Source organism: Sapajus apella, unplaced genomic scaffold (genome assembly GCF_009761245.1).
Source record: "Sapajus apella isolate SASKATOON/1434 unplaced genomic scaffold, GSC_monkey_1.0 scaffold1, whole genome shotgun sequence".
Lineage (NCBI taxonomy): Eukaryota > Metazoa > Chordata > Mammalia > Primates > Cebidae > Sapajus > Sapajus apella.
The window spans coordinates 19,688,003-19,708,692 of NW_022436941.1; the positions used below are offsets into that span (position 1 = coordinate 19,688,003).

Sequence of the window (20,690 nt, forward strand, 5' to 3'; positions counted from 1 at the left end):
CAAAGTTCTGGATTAATAGGTGTGAGTCACTGCACCCAGCCCACATATTTTTCTTTATAGAATTTCGCATATTGTAATTTTTTTGTTAATGTGTAATTAAATGTTTTGTGTCATTCTCTCCAACTAGATTTTATACTCATTAAAATAGGATCTATGTGTTTTTCCTCACCCTTTTGTTCCTAATGACCTGCACAATTCATGTCCCATAGTTAACGCTCAGTAAATAAGTAAGATTGTCTTAACTAAGTAGACATGATAATTATGTGAATGGGGGCCAGCAAGGAGAGACTTGCATGTTATATGTAAGACACCAGCACTCTTAACAGCAAAGGTCAGGAAGTGAAGATTATCTACATTGGTGCTTTGAGTTAAAAATAAAAACCTGTTAAGTAGTATTTCTCAGTGGGAACTGGAAATTGTTGAACAGATTTTGTAAAAGTCATTTTGACTTGTGAGAATAGCAGATTTAAAAGCTGAAGATGAAAGAAGAAACAGTGATGGACAAGTGAAATAACTAAGAAAGTAAATATAATCAAAACTCAAGAGAAAAAAAACAAACTAAATTCAAAGAAAATTGTAGACACTTTTTCTAGCCTGGGCACCGCCAGTCTTACTCTAACTCACTTTATAAACCACTACCGGAGTTATCCTGCTGAAGAGCAGGCCCGATCGTTTCGCATACTTACAGTCTTTCGAGGCTTGCCAGAGAGTACAGCTGATAAAGTGATGCTTATCACTGAGTATATGCACAAAATAACTAGAATTTTTATCACTTATGCTTAATTTTATTGTTAAATATTTTGGGGAAAGTTGGCTTTCCTATTTATAAGTTCAAATAATTTACAGATTGAAAAAATCAGCATGAATTTTAAAATAATGTGCATGAGTCCAAGCATTTATACTTAAATGGCACCATCTCACAGGAACTGGCAATTTGATTCCTTGCTGGATTGTTTTAATGTGCTATGTATTATTTTTCAGAGGTTCAAATCATGCAAAATCAAACTAATTTTTTTCATTACATTGCAAGATAGTCTAAGTACCAAGAGATATTGCAGAGTGTAAACCAATTTAAATTACAGAGCAATATACTGGGAATTTGGTTTTATATCAAGTTTGGGAATAAGCCTAATGACCTTTTCTTTTAATTGTTAAAATTAATTGTTTGAACTGTACACTACAATCTGCCCTTACTGATTGAGTTCAGTTTTCACTCCAGTATGATTAGCTGCTCATAGATAGATGATAGATAGGTAGATGATAGATAGCTGATAGATAGCTGATAGATATAGATAAATAATAGATGAAAGAAAAAGAAAAAAGAAAGAAATAAAAAGAAAAAAGAAAAAGAAAGAGAAGAAAGAAATAGAAAAAAGAAAGAAAGAAAGAAGAAAGAAGAAAGAAAGAAAGAAAAAGAAAGAAAGAGGGAAGTTCTTAGCAGACTGACTTCTGGATAACAGTCATGAGAACACTTGAGGCATGATTAATGACCTATTTTTTTTTTTTTAGCTAATTATTACCTTCTGAACAGAATTTCAGAAACAAAACGTAGAAAAAATCCTTACTGGTGCAATACCCAAGCTTTCTGCTTTCTAGCAATGTTCCTTTGTATTAAAATTAATTCCTAATAGTACTATAACTATAGTATTAAAATAGCCCTTCACAGGTAAGTCATAGTGAAAAATATATCATGTTTTTCAGAGCTTAGAAAACAGAAAGCATAATTTTATACTACAAAAATATTTGAAATATCAATCTTCCATTAGTTCTGAATTAATATGACAAAAGCTTGCCAATCAACAAAAAGAAAAAGAAGCTTGTTTTCTTGGTAATGAAAACCAAATTAAATAAGCAACTACAAATAATACAAACAACACATTTATTTAGAAAAATAAACTGAAAATGCTGTTTGGCTATAAAAACTGTTATATGCTAAATACAAATTACAAATGACTTTTTAATTTAGAGAACAAATGATGTTCAACACAAATGCTTAGTGTGCATTTCACTGTATCTGACTTCTTGGTTGTTAATGATATCAAATGATCTTCATAAAAACTTTTGATCCCTTTCTCATTCATTTGACCACACCGATGCTTTTTCATTGTTATTCTGTAGTTTTTAAATTTGTTTCAAAATCAAACCATTTTTTATTATAAAACTGATTTTTTTTTAGAAGGAAGAAAAAGCAATGTCTTGAGAATTCTTACATTTTTCTTTTGTGGATTCCCGCAAAAAACTGCTTGCTGTGGTCTCAAAACTCATGGGACCATCTGTGCAAATAACAGCACACATCATTACCCTGAATGGAAGTGACAGTGCAAATATTAGAAGTTCACTGAGAAATAATCAGTAAGAACTGACTTCCCTTCTCTTCCAACCAATATAAGGTGATGGATTGAATGCAAAAATTTTTCAAGCAATTGACAACAATGCTATTATCTCAGTATGGCTTTGAGACTACACACAAGATGGCAAACATTCTCTCTACAAACAACAGCATTCGTCCCAAGACTGCTCATTGCTGCAGTGTTCCTCTGGTCATTCAGTTTTCTTTTTGGCTAAATATTTTGCAATGATGTGTAATTCTGGCTACAGGTACCTTGTCTCTCTATACTTTAACCTTCTCAAATGATAAATCAATTTATAACTTACAGATTTAATTGCTTAATACTAATTTTCTTGGTCTCACATCTGGGAATGCTTTATTTCCATAGTGAAACAAGGTGAGTTGGCTTGGTTTTTATTTTTTGTTGGCTTCTTGTTCAGTCCTTTTCATCTATTTATTTTATCTTCATGGTAATTTCTGAGTGAAGAGATTTAAGGCTGTGGCTTTTTGTACCCCCAAGGCTCTGCTCATGGCTGTCAGACAGAGGAAGATGATTTTATGCAGACTGTTGTCAGCGATCATTTGTGCTCCAAGGTTGAGGGATTTGCTGCTCTGAGATGGTCAGGTTTCTGGTTACTTTAGAATTAGATCTGTCCTCAAGAAGTCATAAAGATGAATCTGAAGTGAGAAAAACAAATTGACATGCCCCAAGTAAAGGTATTCCTTCCACCCTGAAGGAGCTGGCAGAAGAAGGAAAACAAAATACAAATATGATCAGTTGAAGCAGTGTAAGTATGGTTTAACAAACAGATATAAAGATTATTTAAAATGCAGCAATCATTTGTTAATAATAAACATAATTTTAAATTATTTACATTGTCAAGCATTTTATTTTGAATGTCTAAACATATTTTAAATATATATGTCATTAAAATTTCATATATTATTTTATAACTTAGTCATCAAAATTTAAGAACAGTAGTATCTTTATACCTAAATTAAAAGATATTCCTTTATTTCTAACTGTGTTTAGAACTTCAGATAAATTTGTCATTAAGTGTAATAAGTTATCAAAATGGTTAAGAAATTCTTTTCCATTAAGGTAGATCCTTCGTTTGAAATAATAACCACAAAGTGTATTTACACAACACTTTATAATGTAAGAATGATGTAATTTTTTATTGCAATCTATGTAGTTTAAACTTATTGTCACATCACAAAAGGGATATCCTTCCTTGATACAGTAAAGAATATGCCATTTTCCTTCACTTTAGGAATATGTGCAATACTTTTAAATGAGTACATTAAAATAAATTATATCTTTATCTCTAATTAATGAATGTTTTTGGAAAACAAAAAGAAATGCCACAACTATCATCCTGCCTACTCAACATCAGATATGTTTAGCACCACTTAATATGGAGTGTGTCTATGATCTTCTATTTAAGTTAGGATGTAATAAAGAATATTTATGCTTATACTGACTTAAAACAATAGGTTCAGAAAGTTATAAAAATAAACTTAGTACAATGATTAATTGATTTATTAATGATTAGAAAAGTCAGAGACAGACGAATGCCTTTAAGGGCATTTTTTTTTTTTTAGTTTTTAGTTTTTTCACTTTTGCATTTTTAATTCATTTTTTTAATGTAAAGCACGGGCTTTATTGTATTTTTAATTCTTAGGAAGTAGGATTGTCTTGCAGAGGTTCTCCTGATTTGCAGAAATCACTGCAAATCAGTGATAAGTTGCAGGCAGATTCACAGGTGACCTCTGACTCTCAAGGGAAGCAGAAAAAAATCCAGTGGTTGATTTTTCTGTGGCCTCAGGGGATGCTTTTGTAACTGGGATCTGACTGTATGTGGCTTAGTCAATGTGTGATAGGCTGACTCGTCCTCTGGCAGATGCTTGGGACAAAAGGTGGTGTACCCAAGAGAGTTGGGTCAAACTTTTCGTAACAAGAAAAACTTCTTGACAAACATGCAGATTCCAGAAATGAACTAGGGCCATGGGTCCTCAATTCCAATGTGCTAGACCCCCTTTCTTCTTCTCTGGAATGGGACCACCCCAGAGGAGCAGAGATGTAGAGCCTGGCCTGGGAGGGCTCTGGGTCCAACTTCATAACCATCAAACTGGAGATAGACAAAAGGATTAAAAAGGGGATTGGAACCAAGATAGTAGTTTACAGGCAGATGTTTGTTTCAAAACAGTCTTTTTGAACTCAGGAAAATAAAGGTAGATAATCTGTAGAGAACCTACCCAGGCTGTCTATCCATCTGTCTTTCTTGAGCAGCTTTGAACACTTCATATACAAATTGGGTGGTGCTATTTGTGGTTGATCATAAAGTTCATCTGAGAACCCCCTGTTTTAACTCTTTTATTGGTAGTTAGGCAAACTCCAAAGAAAATGTGGTTTTCTCCCATATAGACACATAAACATACATACAGACAGCAGAATAAATAATTTAGTCATTCCGTGACAAAGCTATTAGTCAGTGTTCTATTAGATTAATAAGTGATAATTTTCATTATGTTACCCAACTATCGTGACAGTGTTTTAGTACATCAATACCATTCTTTCCTAACTCCAAGATTAAAACCAGAAAAATCACTGAACACAAGTCAATGTGACTCGCGGGCTTACTCTGCATCCTTACTAAAGGTGTTCATGAAAGATAGAGAAGTAGTCAAAAACAATCTTTCATCATGGAGTTGCTTAAGAAGATGCTAGAGCTTATCTGTATAGGAAAGTGGAAAAGGCTAAACAGAACTGGTCTAAACTTTATATAACCCCAAAAGCATTACTTGCATCTGTCTATTTGTGCCATTTTTGTATCATCTAGAAATATGTCTCTATGTATGTAAAGGAAACCAGCACACAAGCTGTTACTAATGAACAAGCAACAGTCCTACAATAATATTTTGGCTTTTCTTTTTTTTTTTTTTTTTTTTTGAGATGGAGTTTCGCTCTTGTTACCCAGGCTGGAGTGCAATGGCGCGATCTCGGCTCACCGCAACCTCCGTCTCCTGGGTTCAGGCAATTCTCCTGCCTCAGCCTCCGGAGTCGCTGGGATTACAGGCACACGCCACCATGCCCAGCTAATTTTTTGTATTTTTAGTAGAGACGGGGTTTCACCGTGTTGACCAGGATGGTCTCGATCTCTTGACCTCGTGATCCACCCGCCTCGGCCTCCCAAAGTGCTGGGATTACAGGCTTGAGCCACCGCGCCCGGCGGCTTTTCTATTAAATAAAAATAGTATGAAAAACACACAAAGCTGACTTTCCACAAATGTGTGGGTACATAATTCATATATTTGAAACAAAGATAATTACATGTGCCAATTATATTTTTAAGAGCTATGTAATATGGGAGTCTTCAGCAGCCTTTAATAAGCTGCTACAGCTTATTAAAACTTCAATCAATTTATTATTTGCTTATTTGTTCAAAAATACTTATTCATCACCTACTGTATACCAGATACTGCTTTAGAATCCATAAATATAAAACTTGCCTCTTGCTCTCCAAGGAGTAGTAGCTGAATATTAAAAAAAAAAAAACATTCATAATAAAAAATTTGTGTCACAATATGTGTAAATATAAAATTTAAAAATGAACATAGGAGTAGTGAGCCTACAAAAGGTGGAATTTAAATTGAAATTAAAGGGATAGGTTGGAATTTGCAAAAAAAATAAAATGTTACTAACTATGAAATAAGGGCATCTCAAGCAGAGGGACAAGCATGGTCAAAAGCATAGAGGCAAGAGAGAGAGTGATATCTTCAATATTGTATAGCATAAAATTACAAAGAGAAAAGACAAGTTTCTGAAGAGCTTGACAGAGGACAGGGTGTCCTTTTATACTGTGTAAAACTAGATATTTATGCTAATGGTAATGGAAAATGTTAAATTTTGATGAGAGTGGCTGAAAGAAATGTGGAAAGTACAATGGAGGAGGAGAGAAGTACTTAAGCTCTGCATTTTCAGTAAAAGCATAGCAAAGACACCAGCTGAAAGCAGTAACTATGACTACAGTTGCAGATGCTTTCTTAATGGCAATTTGAAGCGAGCAAACTAACCCATTCCTTCTTACTAAATTAGAGGGTGTTGTATTCAATTACCATCCATTCAAGATAAGAGCAAACAGAATTATAAGGCTTTTCCTGTTCCACCAAATCTTTAGGTATCTTATGGAAGCAGGTATTTGCCTCTCAGCCCTCAGGGGCCATACATTAAAAGTAGAAAACAATGTCATCTAACTACTACAAGTCCATATCTGCTGATTAGATTCTAAGACTGGCTAGTAAAGGAATGTATTTAAATATCACTGAATTTTGAAGATTTGTTACATCTACCCAGGCTTCTCACTGGATGGTATGAGGTACCACATTTGATCCATTATCTCAGGCCCACTAAACCAAAGCCTCAAATAGCTTTCCATGTATAATTTTGCCTATATAATAATTTTATGAACTTCCATTATTATCGGTTGTAAAATACACAAATTTTTAAACCTCCACATTCTTTTTGCATGTTTACTTCAAATATGGAGACATAATATATCATCACTGTTACACAAGTTAAATAAGTTTACTCTGCATTGGAATAATAAAAAATAAATCACAAACAAGATCTTGTACAATCAAAAATGAATTGGAGAACCCTACATGTAAATATTTTGTGACCCATTCTTCGTATCAATGGGTTAATTGCCACATTCTGTTTGAAATGACTTTGCTTAAAATCATTTCAGATTTACTCACTTTTTGGATGATATAGGTCAAAATTTTCAACCACTTCAAGGGTAATTTTCTCATTCTTGTAAATATTTCAAGGCCCAAATGTAATATGCAAAATGTGAATGATGCCAGATAATTTTTAGACTTGAATCATTAAATGTCACATTAATTAATTTATATAAGTAACATTTTAAGTGACTGAGAACACTTCTATGCAGTAAGGGCAGTATTATTTAAAAATGTCAAATACAGCAAGCAAAGCTAAGGAAAAGCTAAAAATAATAAAAAATGTTTTTCTAAACAAACATGTTGCATAATTATATATTTATTTGGATTTTGGTAAAGCTTTTTAAAATTATCTTCCCTATAATCTATATTTATATATTTTAATTACATACATTTTGTATATTAATTATAGTTGTGAAATATATTTTATAAAATATATATACATAATTTAAAATAATATATAATATATATACAGTTTAAAATATTTTAAACTATAGAACAATGTGTCATGTGTCTGTTGCACTAAAAGAAGTAATAACTGTTAAGAGACCGAAATCATTTTAAAGATTTCTCCTGACTGTTAAAAGTAGTCCTCCCAAACCAGATACAGTTCATCCCTCCTGATTTATTCTCATTATAGGCAATTTTGCCTAGTAATATTGTTGACAACCTATCAGCATCTGGTTTCCATGGAAATAAAACTTGAAAGTTAACCCAGGGTAATTTTATTTTTATGGGAAATAATAATATGTTTTGCTATCCCTCTATTCACGTTAAGAAACAGAAATATTTTGGAATATAGATTACCAAACATACAATATTTTCTGAATCATAAAAAAATAAAATTCAAGATGACAGGTATGCATTTAATGCAGGAAACTACTCCCGGGAAAAAAAAAAAAAAAGAATAACAAAATTTTCCTTCCACAAACCATGAAATACTAATGAAGATTTAAGACTTAGCAAAAACTAGCAAGGCTACAAAAAATGAAAAACTTGATTTTTAAAATCATCTTTTATTTTGAAAACAATTACTGAAATACATATATATATATAATACATATATACATACATGCATATATATATATGGCCATGGAAGAATAAGAAAAAAAAATAAAGAAAAAGCAAATGGATAACTTTAGAAATCAGGAAAAAGGAGCATTTAAAGACTTCTATGCATGCAAGTAAATAAAATAATTAATCTGATAGAAATGTATAAATTACTAAATTTGCCTTAGGAAACATTTAAACAATCAATACCAACAAAAGAAAATGAAAGGCAGTCAAAGCTTTCCCAATGAAATAAGGCATCACGATGAGATGAGCTTTCTTCAGTGCAGGGCATTCTTGTCATTGATCATGTTCTTTGCTTATGGGCTGCTATAGCAGATAATGATTGCTATTTGGTACATAAGTGCAAGCCAGGATAACTCTCATATCACCTATGGTCTCCACCTTTCATACTTGTCACATTGCACAGTCAGAAAACGGCTGTAGGCCTAGACACTTGTTGAAACTCTCACGGAAAAAAAAAAAATAACCAATACTGCCCTACTGGGAAGTTTGTGATATTTTTATTATTCTAATTAAGCCATTGCCAATTGTGGTCTACTGTAGTCATGTAAGATTGTTCAGTTGAGCCTACCCTACAACTACTGGATGTTATACACAGGGAAGATTCCTTTTATTTGTATTTATCAAATATTATTGGTTTCGTATAATAGCAAAGGGTAGTCAGGAGAATGTGTAGAGTAGACTGTGTAGCACTTGTAACTAGTTGCATAAAGACACACTTAACACCTGAGAACCATCAGGATGGTGCCATGAATACTCCTGTCCTGGTCATAATGAGCTCATGATTTTTTGAGTCTGAGAGAAGAGAGAATTTTCAATAAGAGGTTCAATGTCATTCTTCTAGAAAGAATTAGCAAAAATGTAAAAAGTGCTATGATAGAGAGAGGTGAACAAAAGTTTCCTTGAGAACTGGGAAAAAAGTTTCAAAGCACTTTCATTGATAAAAATTATATTTAACCTAGCTCTTAGAACAGGCATTTCTTCCTTGAGAAATGTCTACTCAGATCTTTTTCCTCATTTTAATTAATTTATTTTTTTTTTTTTTTTTTTTTTTTTTTTTTTTTGCTAGTGAGTTTTTTGAGTTCCTTACATATTCTGGTTATTGAGTTCCTTATAGATTATTATTAGTTGAATAATTTGCAAATACTTTCTCCCATTCTAAAGGCTGTCTCTTTGCCAATAGGCATATACAAAATATCCTCAACATATCTAATCATTAGAGAAATGCAAATCAAAACCACAATGAGATATCATTTCACTCAAGTTAAAATGGCTTTTATCAAAAAGAGAAAATAACAAATGGTGGTAAAACTCATACACTGTTGGTAGGAATATAAATTGGTATAGCCATTATGAAAAACAGTATGAAGAATCCTCAAAAACTAAAAATAGAACTACCACATGATCCAGCAATGCCACTGCTGGATATGTAGATCCAAAAGAAAGAAATTCAGTATGTTAAGAGGTATCTGTACTCCCATGCTTATTGAAGCACTATTGGGAATAGCCAACATATGAAATAAATATGTATTCATCACCAATGAATAGATAAGAAAAAGTGGAACATATACAAAATGAAATATTATTCAGCCATGAAGTAGAAAGATATCCTTTGCAATAACACGGATGGAACTGGAGGACGTATGTCAAGTGAAATAAGCCAGCCACAGAAAGACAAATACACATGTTCTCGTTCATATGTGGGATCTTAAATTATTTCATGAAGGTAGAAAGTAGAATGATGATTAGCAGAGGCAGGTAAGGGTAGTGGGAGGCGGGGGAGAAAGAGGGGGTTAGTTAACGGGTACAGAAATTCAGTTAGATTGTAACAATAAGATCTAGTGTTTGGCAGCACAGTAGAGTGAATATAATTAACAATAATTTGTTGTATATTTCAAAATAACCAGAGTGAGCTTGGAATGTCCCCAACACAAAAACATGATAAATGTTTTAGGTGATGGGTACCCAGATACCTTAATTTGAGCATAACACATTGTACACTTACATCAAAATATTTTGCATACTCCTTAAATACATACAACTATTATGTACTCATAAAAATTAAAAACAATTGAAATTTTTAAAAGATAGGCAGGCAGCATATTGTCACTTTGAAAAAAGAAAAGTAAGGGAAGCAGTCTAGGTAGACAGAGAAAATGACCTCGGTGCATTTTATGAAACATGATGTCCTTTTACCTATCCAGTACTTTCTACATTCTGCCCTTGCATCCATTCAAAGTTTTGAGAAGTTCGTTTTGGTTATTATATTGATATATATAGAATTAAACACCTGTGATTAAATTAGAAAAAGTCATTTATGGGCGCACTTCACTGTAATCTTTAAGTCTTATTAAATAACTAACAACTTTAGAAAAACATTTCATGCTTCACAAACTATGAATACTGAGTAAATCACCTCGAAAATGATTACTGTAATGTGAAGAAAATGATATTACTAATTCTATCATTGTGTTCTAAGTTAACACAAGTAATTCTTTCTTATGAATTATATATGCCATTTTCTAAAATACAACTGTGATTCTCTGATGGCTGCACCTGTTTTTCTGTGCCTGGGAGCAGTTCGGGCACTGCCTAAGGAATCTGTACATCCACCAGCAAGACATACTGCATGAACTTTGAGTAAGTACTTCTTATATTCAGGATATATAGTAAGTGTGCATCTGCCTGACAAAGGAAGAACTTAGAGAGATGGCAGTTTAAATCTTTAACATAGATAATCATTTTCTAAAGTGAGCACCTGATATATCATGCACCTCAGAATTTCCCTTCTCATCTGAACTGGTGGGTTCAGCCAGTTACATACATTAACGTTAATTCCAAATTACCAGCACCAGTCACAAAATTTGCAGGGCCCAGAGAAAAATAAAATTCAGGACTATGTTTGAAAAAGCAGGGTAAAAGATTTTTCTTTATCGTCCAGTCTTTCTAGATTTACCACTTAATGCCTTGCTCCATTTGGACACAGAGATGCTTACAGAGTGAACTCAGACCTTCACCAGCCCTGGAGCCTGGCCCTTTAACTCAGAGCACATCACATGACTGCAGTGATGGGCTTTCCACTTAGAGGGAAGCAGCACATGAGAGGGGAAACAGGTGGCCAGGAACTCATCCCGGGAAATGTGGAAACACCCCTGAGGAGAAGCACTGGGCTACTAGCCACATGCCATTGTTCCATCGGGCTTAACTTTTGAAACACAAATTCAAAGATAAAACAATTAAAATCAACAAGATGATACTGTAGAACTTAATAAAAGCCCACGTGCCAGAGAGTGCAGTTATGAAGGTGGGGTGCATGTATGGCGGGGATTGTGGTTTTGAAGGGTGTACTTCTGAGCACTGAGCACAGGGGCCTGTGCAAATGCACTGGCTGATCCTGCAAGTCCGTCCCATAGCGATGATTTAATCTGTCCCACTCCAAACTTCTATGTTAAAATCCAAAATAACACCAACCACACACTGTTTAGGTTGGTATTATGCTTTATTGTGGGTGTTTTTTTCATTCAAGAGTCACTACAAAAGAATAATGTGCATGAAAGAAAAGTAGTACATGAACAATAGCAGAAAGAGTCCCTTAAGCTATTTATAGACCAAATCAGTATTTTTATTACTAAATTACAAATACCCAATTATTGAAGTCTTTACAATTTTACCTAGAAAAATAGAATTTTTATCAATCCCTGCAACCCTTTCCCTTTAAAATAAGGACATAATTTGTAAGATCTATCTATAACCTATAAATACTTGAAAAATGAATTTGGTAAAATTCCCTAAGAAAATTAGCTGTAGATATTAATGAAGATATAGAAGTTCTGTTGTCCATGAAACATTGGCATTCACACAAGAAAAAGATACTGATTTTATGACTATCTAAAACTGTGTCTCTTTTTTCACATATGTATATTGATGGGGTTGAGAAACATGCTACTCCAAAATATGGTTACTTGTCATACTGGGTATTTTAAGTTGAAGAAATCTGAGAAAACCACAGAAAGAGGAAGGTGTCTCTGACCTTCCCCTATCTCCTGACCTTCTTCTGAAGCAGATCATAAAATCCTTATGTGAGAGATGTCCCCTACAGGCCAAGGAAAGGAGCACTTCTCTCTGAAGACAAAGCATCACAGAGGAGACTCTAAAGAGGCTTTGCTCTGTTTCCTCTAGTTTATTACCATCAGATCATATTTTTTTATTCACTCATGCTTCTCCAAAACCATTCACATTTTCATCAAAACTAGCAAAAAAATTACCCAGGTCTACCCATTTCTTCTGGTCTTCATTTATTTATAAATGCTATGTCACATAAAACTTAATATTTTAAAAATTTGTATGTTTTTAGACCAGGCATGTTGGCTCATGCCTGTAATTCCAGCACTTTGAGAGGTGGAGTTGAACGGATCACCTGAGGTCGGGAGTTTGAGACCAGCCTGACAAACATGGAGAAACCCCCTTTTGACTAAAAATACAAAATTAGCTGGGCATGGTGGCACATGCCTGTAATCCCAGCTACTCAGGAGGCTGAGGCAGGAGAATCACTTGAACCCAGGAGACAGAGGTTGCGGTGAGCCAAGATCGCACCATTGCATGCCAGCATGGGCAACAAAAGCAAAACTCCATCTCAAAAAAAAAAAAAAGAAACAAATTTGTATTATTTTTTTCTTGTTAATCTCTTGTTAATCTTGTTACTCTTTTGTTTTAGGAGCTTCAGCCATGAACCTAAGAAAGCGAATAGAAAAAATATTTTTCTCTCTATGATATGTCCATGTAGAATATCATCAGTTTTTTTTTAAGGTGTCAATCATTTTGCCAGTTATTCAGTTGAAATAAAATGTTAACATAATATTTAATAATTATGGAAATTATATTTTATGAAGGATGTCATTGAGGTTACTATGATGTGGTAACTTTTTAAGGTATTAATAATATCCTTATGTAATTATTCAATATATTTTGTAAAAAAATGTTGAAAAGTTTATCTTAGAAGCCTAGCTCACACTTAATTTGTGATATTTTGTCAACCTTTTGAAAACATTGTAATATTGTTACATACATTTTGGGATTGAATATCAGAGTCAGATTCTGGCACAGAAAAGGAGTAAAATGAAAATCTTTTATTCCATCTCTTAGATCCAAGTTGAAAATACTATCATGAAACATACTTTCTAGAAATCCCTTTCTACTGCCCGGTATGGGCACAAATAAACCATTAAAGTTGTTAAGACCATCCCAGTTTCTCATAACTAAATGTAAATTCCAATCACTTACGCAATACCCTTTCTATAGGAATTAAGTAATATTAATTAAATCATTTATTTGTTTATTTACTTATTTAAATTATGTGCAATTCTATAGTATTCCCTTAGTTATGGGGTAACATTGAACTTTTTATATAAATTGATTAATTAGCAAATGCTGACAGACTCTAAATACAGTGCGTGCTAGGATGTGATGTTTTTTGGAGTCTGGGGCTCATAATTAAGTTCTATCGCGCAGTTGCTCTGAGAATTTGTACAAGATAGTTTTTGAAACACAGTTTTCCTTTCTGTAAACAACAACAGAAAAGGATAGACATTAATATCTACCTCCCATGATTGATAAGGAAAGTAAGTGAGCACATAGGTACAAATGAATTTGCAATATTCATTTATTTCCCCTTTATAAAGAGACATAAGTAGCCAAAAGATATAAATTTCTGTAGTTAAGGCCACAGGAATGCTGCACAAGCTACCCAAGAGCTTGATTCTTGAAAAGTACCCAAGGCTACTTGGTACATCTCAATAGGAGAGTTGTCATACACCTTGAGTCCAATCTCCAACAACTACAGGAGGTCACAGTAGCAGATTTGCCAAGGGATGAAACTAGAATCAAACTTTTCCTCTTGCTTTTTCCTCTGCTATTATTAAGACTATCAGCGTGTGCCATTTTTGCAACCAGAGTCATAAATACCCTCTAATATCTAATTATTTTAGGGTAATATAATATAGAGCATTAAAAGTACTAAAGTATAAATGCTAAAAGACCCAATTTAGAAAGTCACCAGAATACTGTCATTTTCCACGAACACAGAAAAGCACACTAAGTGCAAACACTTACTGCATCATGTGAGGAAGCGGGGGATTCAGCTGTATAAAACAAGGATGTTTCCCTAGCTCCCCTTGATCCTCACTAATCTGTGTTCAGAGGATAATTTTTTGTGTTTTGTGAGGTTTTTTTTTTTTTTTTTTTTTTTTTTTTTTCTGAAAAAACTCTGCCTTCAGAATGTTTCCATCAACATAAGCTAAGCAGGAATTTTTTTTAATTCATGATAATGATTGTAAATTGTTTGCTCTAAAGCCAAAAATGTTTTTGAAAACTCTTTTATCCTAAATCCCTGTTTTCCTGCTCCTCCTTTTAATTTCCTTTTTATTCACTGATGTGCTGCTTACAGAAACTGCAGCCAGATTGGAGAGTGCTGTGAAATGAATGGCTGTGATATTTATCCCTCCTTCTGGCAAAACTTCTTTGTGTAACTGCATTAAACCCTGTGGAATCTAATGTTAACATGTGCATATTCTACTGAGTTCCTTTGGAAATGAGGCATGCTAAAAGAATGGCATTATTTTTTTCATGGTAGAACGAGAGTACTTTCAATCGGAACAGAATTAAAATGTGAATATTCCTCCCTCCTCCTTGTTTAAACATTTTTGTCAAACCATTTCATTTCCATTTTTAATTTATTACTTGAAACAAGTGATAACAATACTTCCCTCTCTAATATCCACCAATGCTTTTCAACCATTAAATGCATTAGACAAGCAATCAAATGCTGCTTTCATTTTTATGAAATGGCATTTCTTTTTTCCTCTGGCTTTCAAATAAATGACAAGATGCCTTCCATGAATCAGCAAGCTGGATTCTGAGGGTTGTGATTTTATGAACTTAATCAGGTTAACTTGTCTGCCTTACCAAAGCACAGGCAGGGTTAGAAGTCAAAAACAGTTTGGTCAGCCATGATTAATCTGCTGAATACTGGGATTTTTCTGTGTTATTAAGGCCATTGAAGCTACTGGATTTGGGAAAACAACTAGCTGTCTATGCAAGAGGACGTCTCGTTTCTCCACTTACTGTTTTAAAGCATTGTACTAAAAAGACATCAGAAATAAACCAAAATAAAATATATTCAACTTAAATTTTATATTTTTTCTAAAATGCTTTTCTTTGTAGGCAAACATGAATAATGTAAGAGTTAGGACAGGAAAAAATGACTTTCTCAAACTGTAATAGAATGGTGTTTCTGGAAATCTCTTGAAAGCACAACATTAATGATATCTCTTAAAATGGTTCTGTTTTACTTGAGCAGAGTAAGATTTCTTACAAGTTTAATTGGCAGATGTCTAGGATATTTTTTACTTAACCTGAGAATGGGTCAATTCCTTATCACCTGCCTTTTTTTTTTAACCACATATTACTCTTGTATATTAGACAACTGAATGATCAGCAGTCTTTATTGCCATTAAACTTGTAATTAATTAGATATTTTAGGTATCTTAACAGTGCCAGGGTATTTCCTAAATAGTATCTAATAACGTATTGTTTTATTTCCCAAAGAAGTAAACTATACTATTGAAGTGCCACTATCATACTGTATTCAGAATTAAATATACTAACTTCCATAATTGTAAAACCAAAAGTAGTTTCAATGTTTGGCTCTCAATTTATCTTTGATTCAGAGTCTAATAGAGTCAACTTAATATTTCCTCTTTTATTTCCATGAACAATATGCAAACAAGTAGCACCAATGATTTGCATATTTTTAATTTTGCTTTATCAATCAACACTGACTTTAATAGATCCCCAAATAAACTTAATAAGACACGGTGCTATATATAATGAATGTTGTGTGTATAATGAAATAAATCAGAAGGCCTGTTTTTCAGTCCTGGCTTTTTCACTTCCTACTTATATCACTAGCCTAGATACTGAGATTTTTTGGTTCTCAGATTCTCATCTGCAAATGTAGATTCAGATAATAAAACATGGAGAAGTGCTTCATAATAAACCATAAAGGACAAAGCTAATGAGAATAGGGAAAGTTGAGCAAAAAGGAAGGAGCAGAGAGGGAACTTATTCAAATGAAATTCAAGTACTGCCTGGGAGCTCAAAATTACTAAAAAATATCAAAGGAGGCCAACGAATAATTATATTTAAGTCTAAAATAAAATATACAAAATAAAACATAATAGCAGCTCTAAATTTGAGAAAAAGTTACATCATAGGCTTATTTAACCTCTTATGATAAATGTTAACAAGCACAGTGTCCAACATATAGCTGGCACTCAATAAGTATGTTGAATAAATATATTGAATAATAAAATTCATTCGGTTATTTTCATTGCCTTAAAGGTATTACATTTGATGAGATATTTAAAATTATTTACATCAAGTCTGAGAAAATTTGTTTGGCCTGATGTTAACCGCTATTAATTTCTATTTATGTGAGAACCAAAACTCCAGTGGGCGCAGCTACAGTGGGAGACAAGGCCACAGAGGGAGCTTAGACCTACATTTATAAGATCCTGATTGCCTGGTGTAGTTAGGATGTTACCATGTAGATAGTTGGGAGAGAGACCTTTTATGTTTTCACTTGGAAAGTAAGCTGGTTAGATTTACAGTTTAGAAACATGTCTCTCCAGGGGTGTGAAGAATGAAATGGAAATGAACATCTGCCTCAAGACTTGTATGTAAGAAATACACTTGTACCTTATTGTTTTCAAGTCACTGTGCTTGGGGACTCTTATTCACATGGGAACCTAATGTTAACTGATATTAATACAAATTTTAACTGACACTGGGTAAGAATCTTAACTGATATGTAAAAATCCATTCTCAAGTCAGGTTGGACCCCGTGATCTAAGGCAAAGCCACACACATATTACGCTCCTTTGTTTCAGAGGTAGGCACTTGCTATAGCAATTTCTATATCATATAGCATATTTTCAGCTACCATAAGACCATTTTTCTTCCAGAAAAAATTTGAGTGAAAGAGGTACAAGGATGACGTAAATCAAAAGTCCAAAATATCTAGTATATTTTGACTTAAATGTAAAAATTCATATGAGCTTCAGATAAAGTAAAATCTTCATGTGAAAACTGTCTGTGGTTTGAAGGGATGGCCCTGAACAACCTCAAGGTTATGCTACTAAATATTTAGAGAGCCATGGAACATGTTTTCTGAGCATCGAAGATGTAAATAAGATAGTCTGATGTGAACTTAACAAATTCTGGAATTTCTATAAAGCCATGGTATCTGGTAGCTAATTACATCACACATTTTGTCACGAAGCATTATCCATCAAGCTAAACAATCATCATACATCCATTCCAATCAGCTCTTCTGGGTGGTTGACCAGTCTGTGAGGAAGAGAATAAAGAAGTTGGTAGCTTTTAAGGTATGGCAGAATTTTTTTTTAAGTACTAATAACGTCAGGAAATATTGAGTTCATTAATAATACATAGGCCACACTTTAACAGTATATCTCAAGTAATTATTACTAATGGCCACAATCATATTCAACCAACATTGAATTATGCATTCTACATGTCAGGTACCATTGTATATAGTCAAGATACAGTATTAAGCAAAAGAGATTAAAGATTACAGAATTTACAGAGATTAAAGGTTACAGAGATTAAAGATTACAGAAGTTTGTGATGAGATTAACATGGGAAAGGAAGCTAAGTCAGAATTTAGGAGGGTTTTGGAGTTTGAGTGAGGAGTAGAAGAGGCAGAAAAATGCTTCTCAGAGGAGAAGAAACATCTTAGTAGTTTGGGACAGTTAAAAAAAAGAAAGAACAGTGCTTGTAATAGTTCATGTTTTGAGTTTTCCATATTGCTTAAATTTGAAAAGATTCACTTACTTGTCAAATCTCAGAGACAGGATACGGCAAGTATATGATAGCCCTATGCTTGTTTTTTAATGTTAATGTATTCTTTAATCCTTGAATTAATATATGATTATTTAAAATCCTTGGAAAATATCAACAACTTAAAGAAAGGATATAATATCAATCTGACACTCAGGAGCATCCACTGTATAGCTTTCTTATATTTTATTACAGTTTTTTAACTTTTTCCTTTTATTTGACCTAATTTTCACTGCATATTTTTATAACATATCAAAAAATCACTGTAATAGAATTATTGATGGCTATATATTTTATACATTATAAAATTATGTTTCTAGTCATTTTAAAAATTAAAGTATATGTTATCATAATATAAAGTATACTAACAAATATCTTGGACATAGAATTTCAGTATTTAAGCAGTGCTGAGTTGGTATGGATCACTCTAAATCCCCTTCAAACACAAGCACTCTGAGTTGAGAGCTGGTGATTGCTGCTTGACCTCTCTCATTCACCACTCTTGACATTCAGCCATTTTCTTCACATAGAAAGTTCAGTTATGAATAATAAAAATGACTTCATTATGGTTTCTCCCTTAGTGTCATATATGCTGACAGCTTTTGAGATTGAATCAGGTTTCCATAGAGATGTCTCTTGATTGTACCGTGGTCTGTCCTAAAGCTCAAATCTCCTCACACTGCTAAGGGATGATGATGTAAACTGCCAGAACTGAGACATTTGCTTTGGTGTATAGTATGCTGCATCATCTCCTAGGCTATTCTATGGCTCATACCAGGTCATGGTCAGAACTACTTCAATGTGTTCGGGTTGTTGCTGATACTTGTTGCATCATTTCGAGTACACGTGCTTATTTTTAAGTAGGAAAATAGCTTCAGAAAATCCTTTCTTTGCACAGACCATAACCAGAAAGCAAATATTTGCTATAATCTTTAAAATATTTAATGCATATTTAAAGGATACCTAAAGATGGTTCATGTATTCTCAGAAGGGATTTCTGTCCATTGGTTTGTTCTTAACTTAGTCAACAAAAATATGTCTAACTTACTTAATTTGAACCATGAACTATGCAACGCACCAGAAATGAAGAAGTGAATGTTATATTGTCTTAGAATTAAAGAACTTCCAAATCCAATAACAAAGATAGACATGCAAATAAATAGAAAAAATGCAAGGGATGTGTGTGTGTGTGTGTGTGTGTGTGTGTGTGTGTGTGTGTTCCAGTAAGTCAAGTACTCAGAGGCATGGGAATTCAGAAAAGGTAGTAAATGAGTTGTATATCCTTGCAAAGAGAAGATGATATCTGAATTTTGTTACAAAGTATATTTGTAGGAATTTACAAGGCAGAGGCAAGCAGGGAGAGCTAGTCAGTGAGAACAGTGTGTGCAATAAAAGGCATGAAGATTGGGGTATTTTTCTATTTGAGTTGTAGGAGCTCTTTATATGCTTTATAAATCAATCCTCTATCAGATATGTGATTTGCAAGTATTTTCTCTCATTCTTTAGATTGTCTTTCCATTCTGTTGATTATTCCTTTTGTTGTACAGAACATTTTTAGTGTGATACAGTCTCACTTGGCAATTTATGTTTCTGTTGCCTCTGCTTTTGGTATCTTAGTCAATAAATCATTGCCAAGACCAATGTCAAAAAGCTTTTCCCCTTATGCTTTTGTCCAGAAATTTTACAGTTTCAGACCTTATGTTTATGTCTTCAATCTATTTAAAGTTGATTTTTCTGTATTTTGTAAGACAAGGGTCCAGTTGCATTCTTCTGCATGTGGATACCCAGTTTTCCCAACATCATTTGTTGAAGAAACTAATATCTACATCATGGATTTAATTGATCGTGTATGAATGGATTTTTTTTATAGCTGTCTATTCTGTTCTATTGGCTTATGTTTGTCTTTACGTCAGTGCTATAGAATTTTAATCTTTGCGGCCTCATAATAAATTTTGAAATCAGGAAGTGGGATGACTCCAGCTTTGTTTTTCTCTCTCAAGACTGTGTAGGCTATTTTGGGTCCTTTCTGATTTCATATGAATTTTAGGATTTTCTTTATTTTATACAAGTGTAACTCAACAACAAAACAATAACCCAGTTTAAAAATGGGCAAAGGACTTAAAGAGGCATTTTTTCAAAGACATACAAGTGACCAATACCTATTAAAAAAAGATGCTCGGTCATGTCATCAAATAAATAAAAATAAAAAGTACAACAAAACATCACCTCACACTTGTTATGTTGGCTTTTATCAAAAAATCAAAATAAAAGAAGTGTCAGTGAGGCTATGACAAAATTGGAACCTTTGTACAATGTTGGCAGGAATGTAAATTGGTGCAGCCATTAGAGAAAACAGTATGAAGTCCCGTCAAAAAATTAAACATAGGACTACCATATAATTCAGCAATTCCACTTCTGGGGATATATCCAAATGAATTGAAATCGGTAAGTCAAAGAAATATCTGCATTCCAATGTTCACTGTAGCTTCGGTCGCAATAATCAAGAAGTGAACAGTTCAAGCATCCATCGACAGACGAATGGGTAAAGAAAATATGGTACATACATAGAGTGAACTATTACTCGACCTTTAAAAAAGGAAATTCTGCAATAGGATCAAAAGGGATG

The 20,690-nt window shown here is 33.4% G+C and overlaps 1 protein-coding gene across 1 annotated transcript in view; it reads right to left on the reverse strand.

Moving 5' to 3' along the window:
- Window positions 1-1,862: 1,862 nt before the first annotated feature.
- PRR16 (proline rich 16) overlaps window positions 1,863-20,690 on the reverse strand; it is a 309,218-nt gene continuing 290,390 nt past the window's right edge. The window contains exon 3 of the transcript XR_004266048.1: window positions 1,863-3,069. The gene's annotated coding sequence lies outside the window, so the exon portion shown is untranslated. The remainder of the gene's footprint in view (window positions 3,070-20,690) is intronic.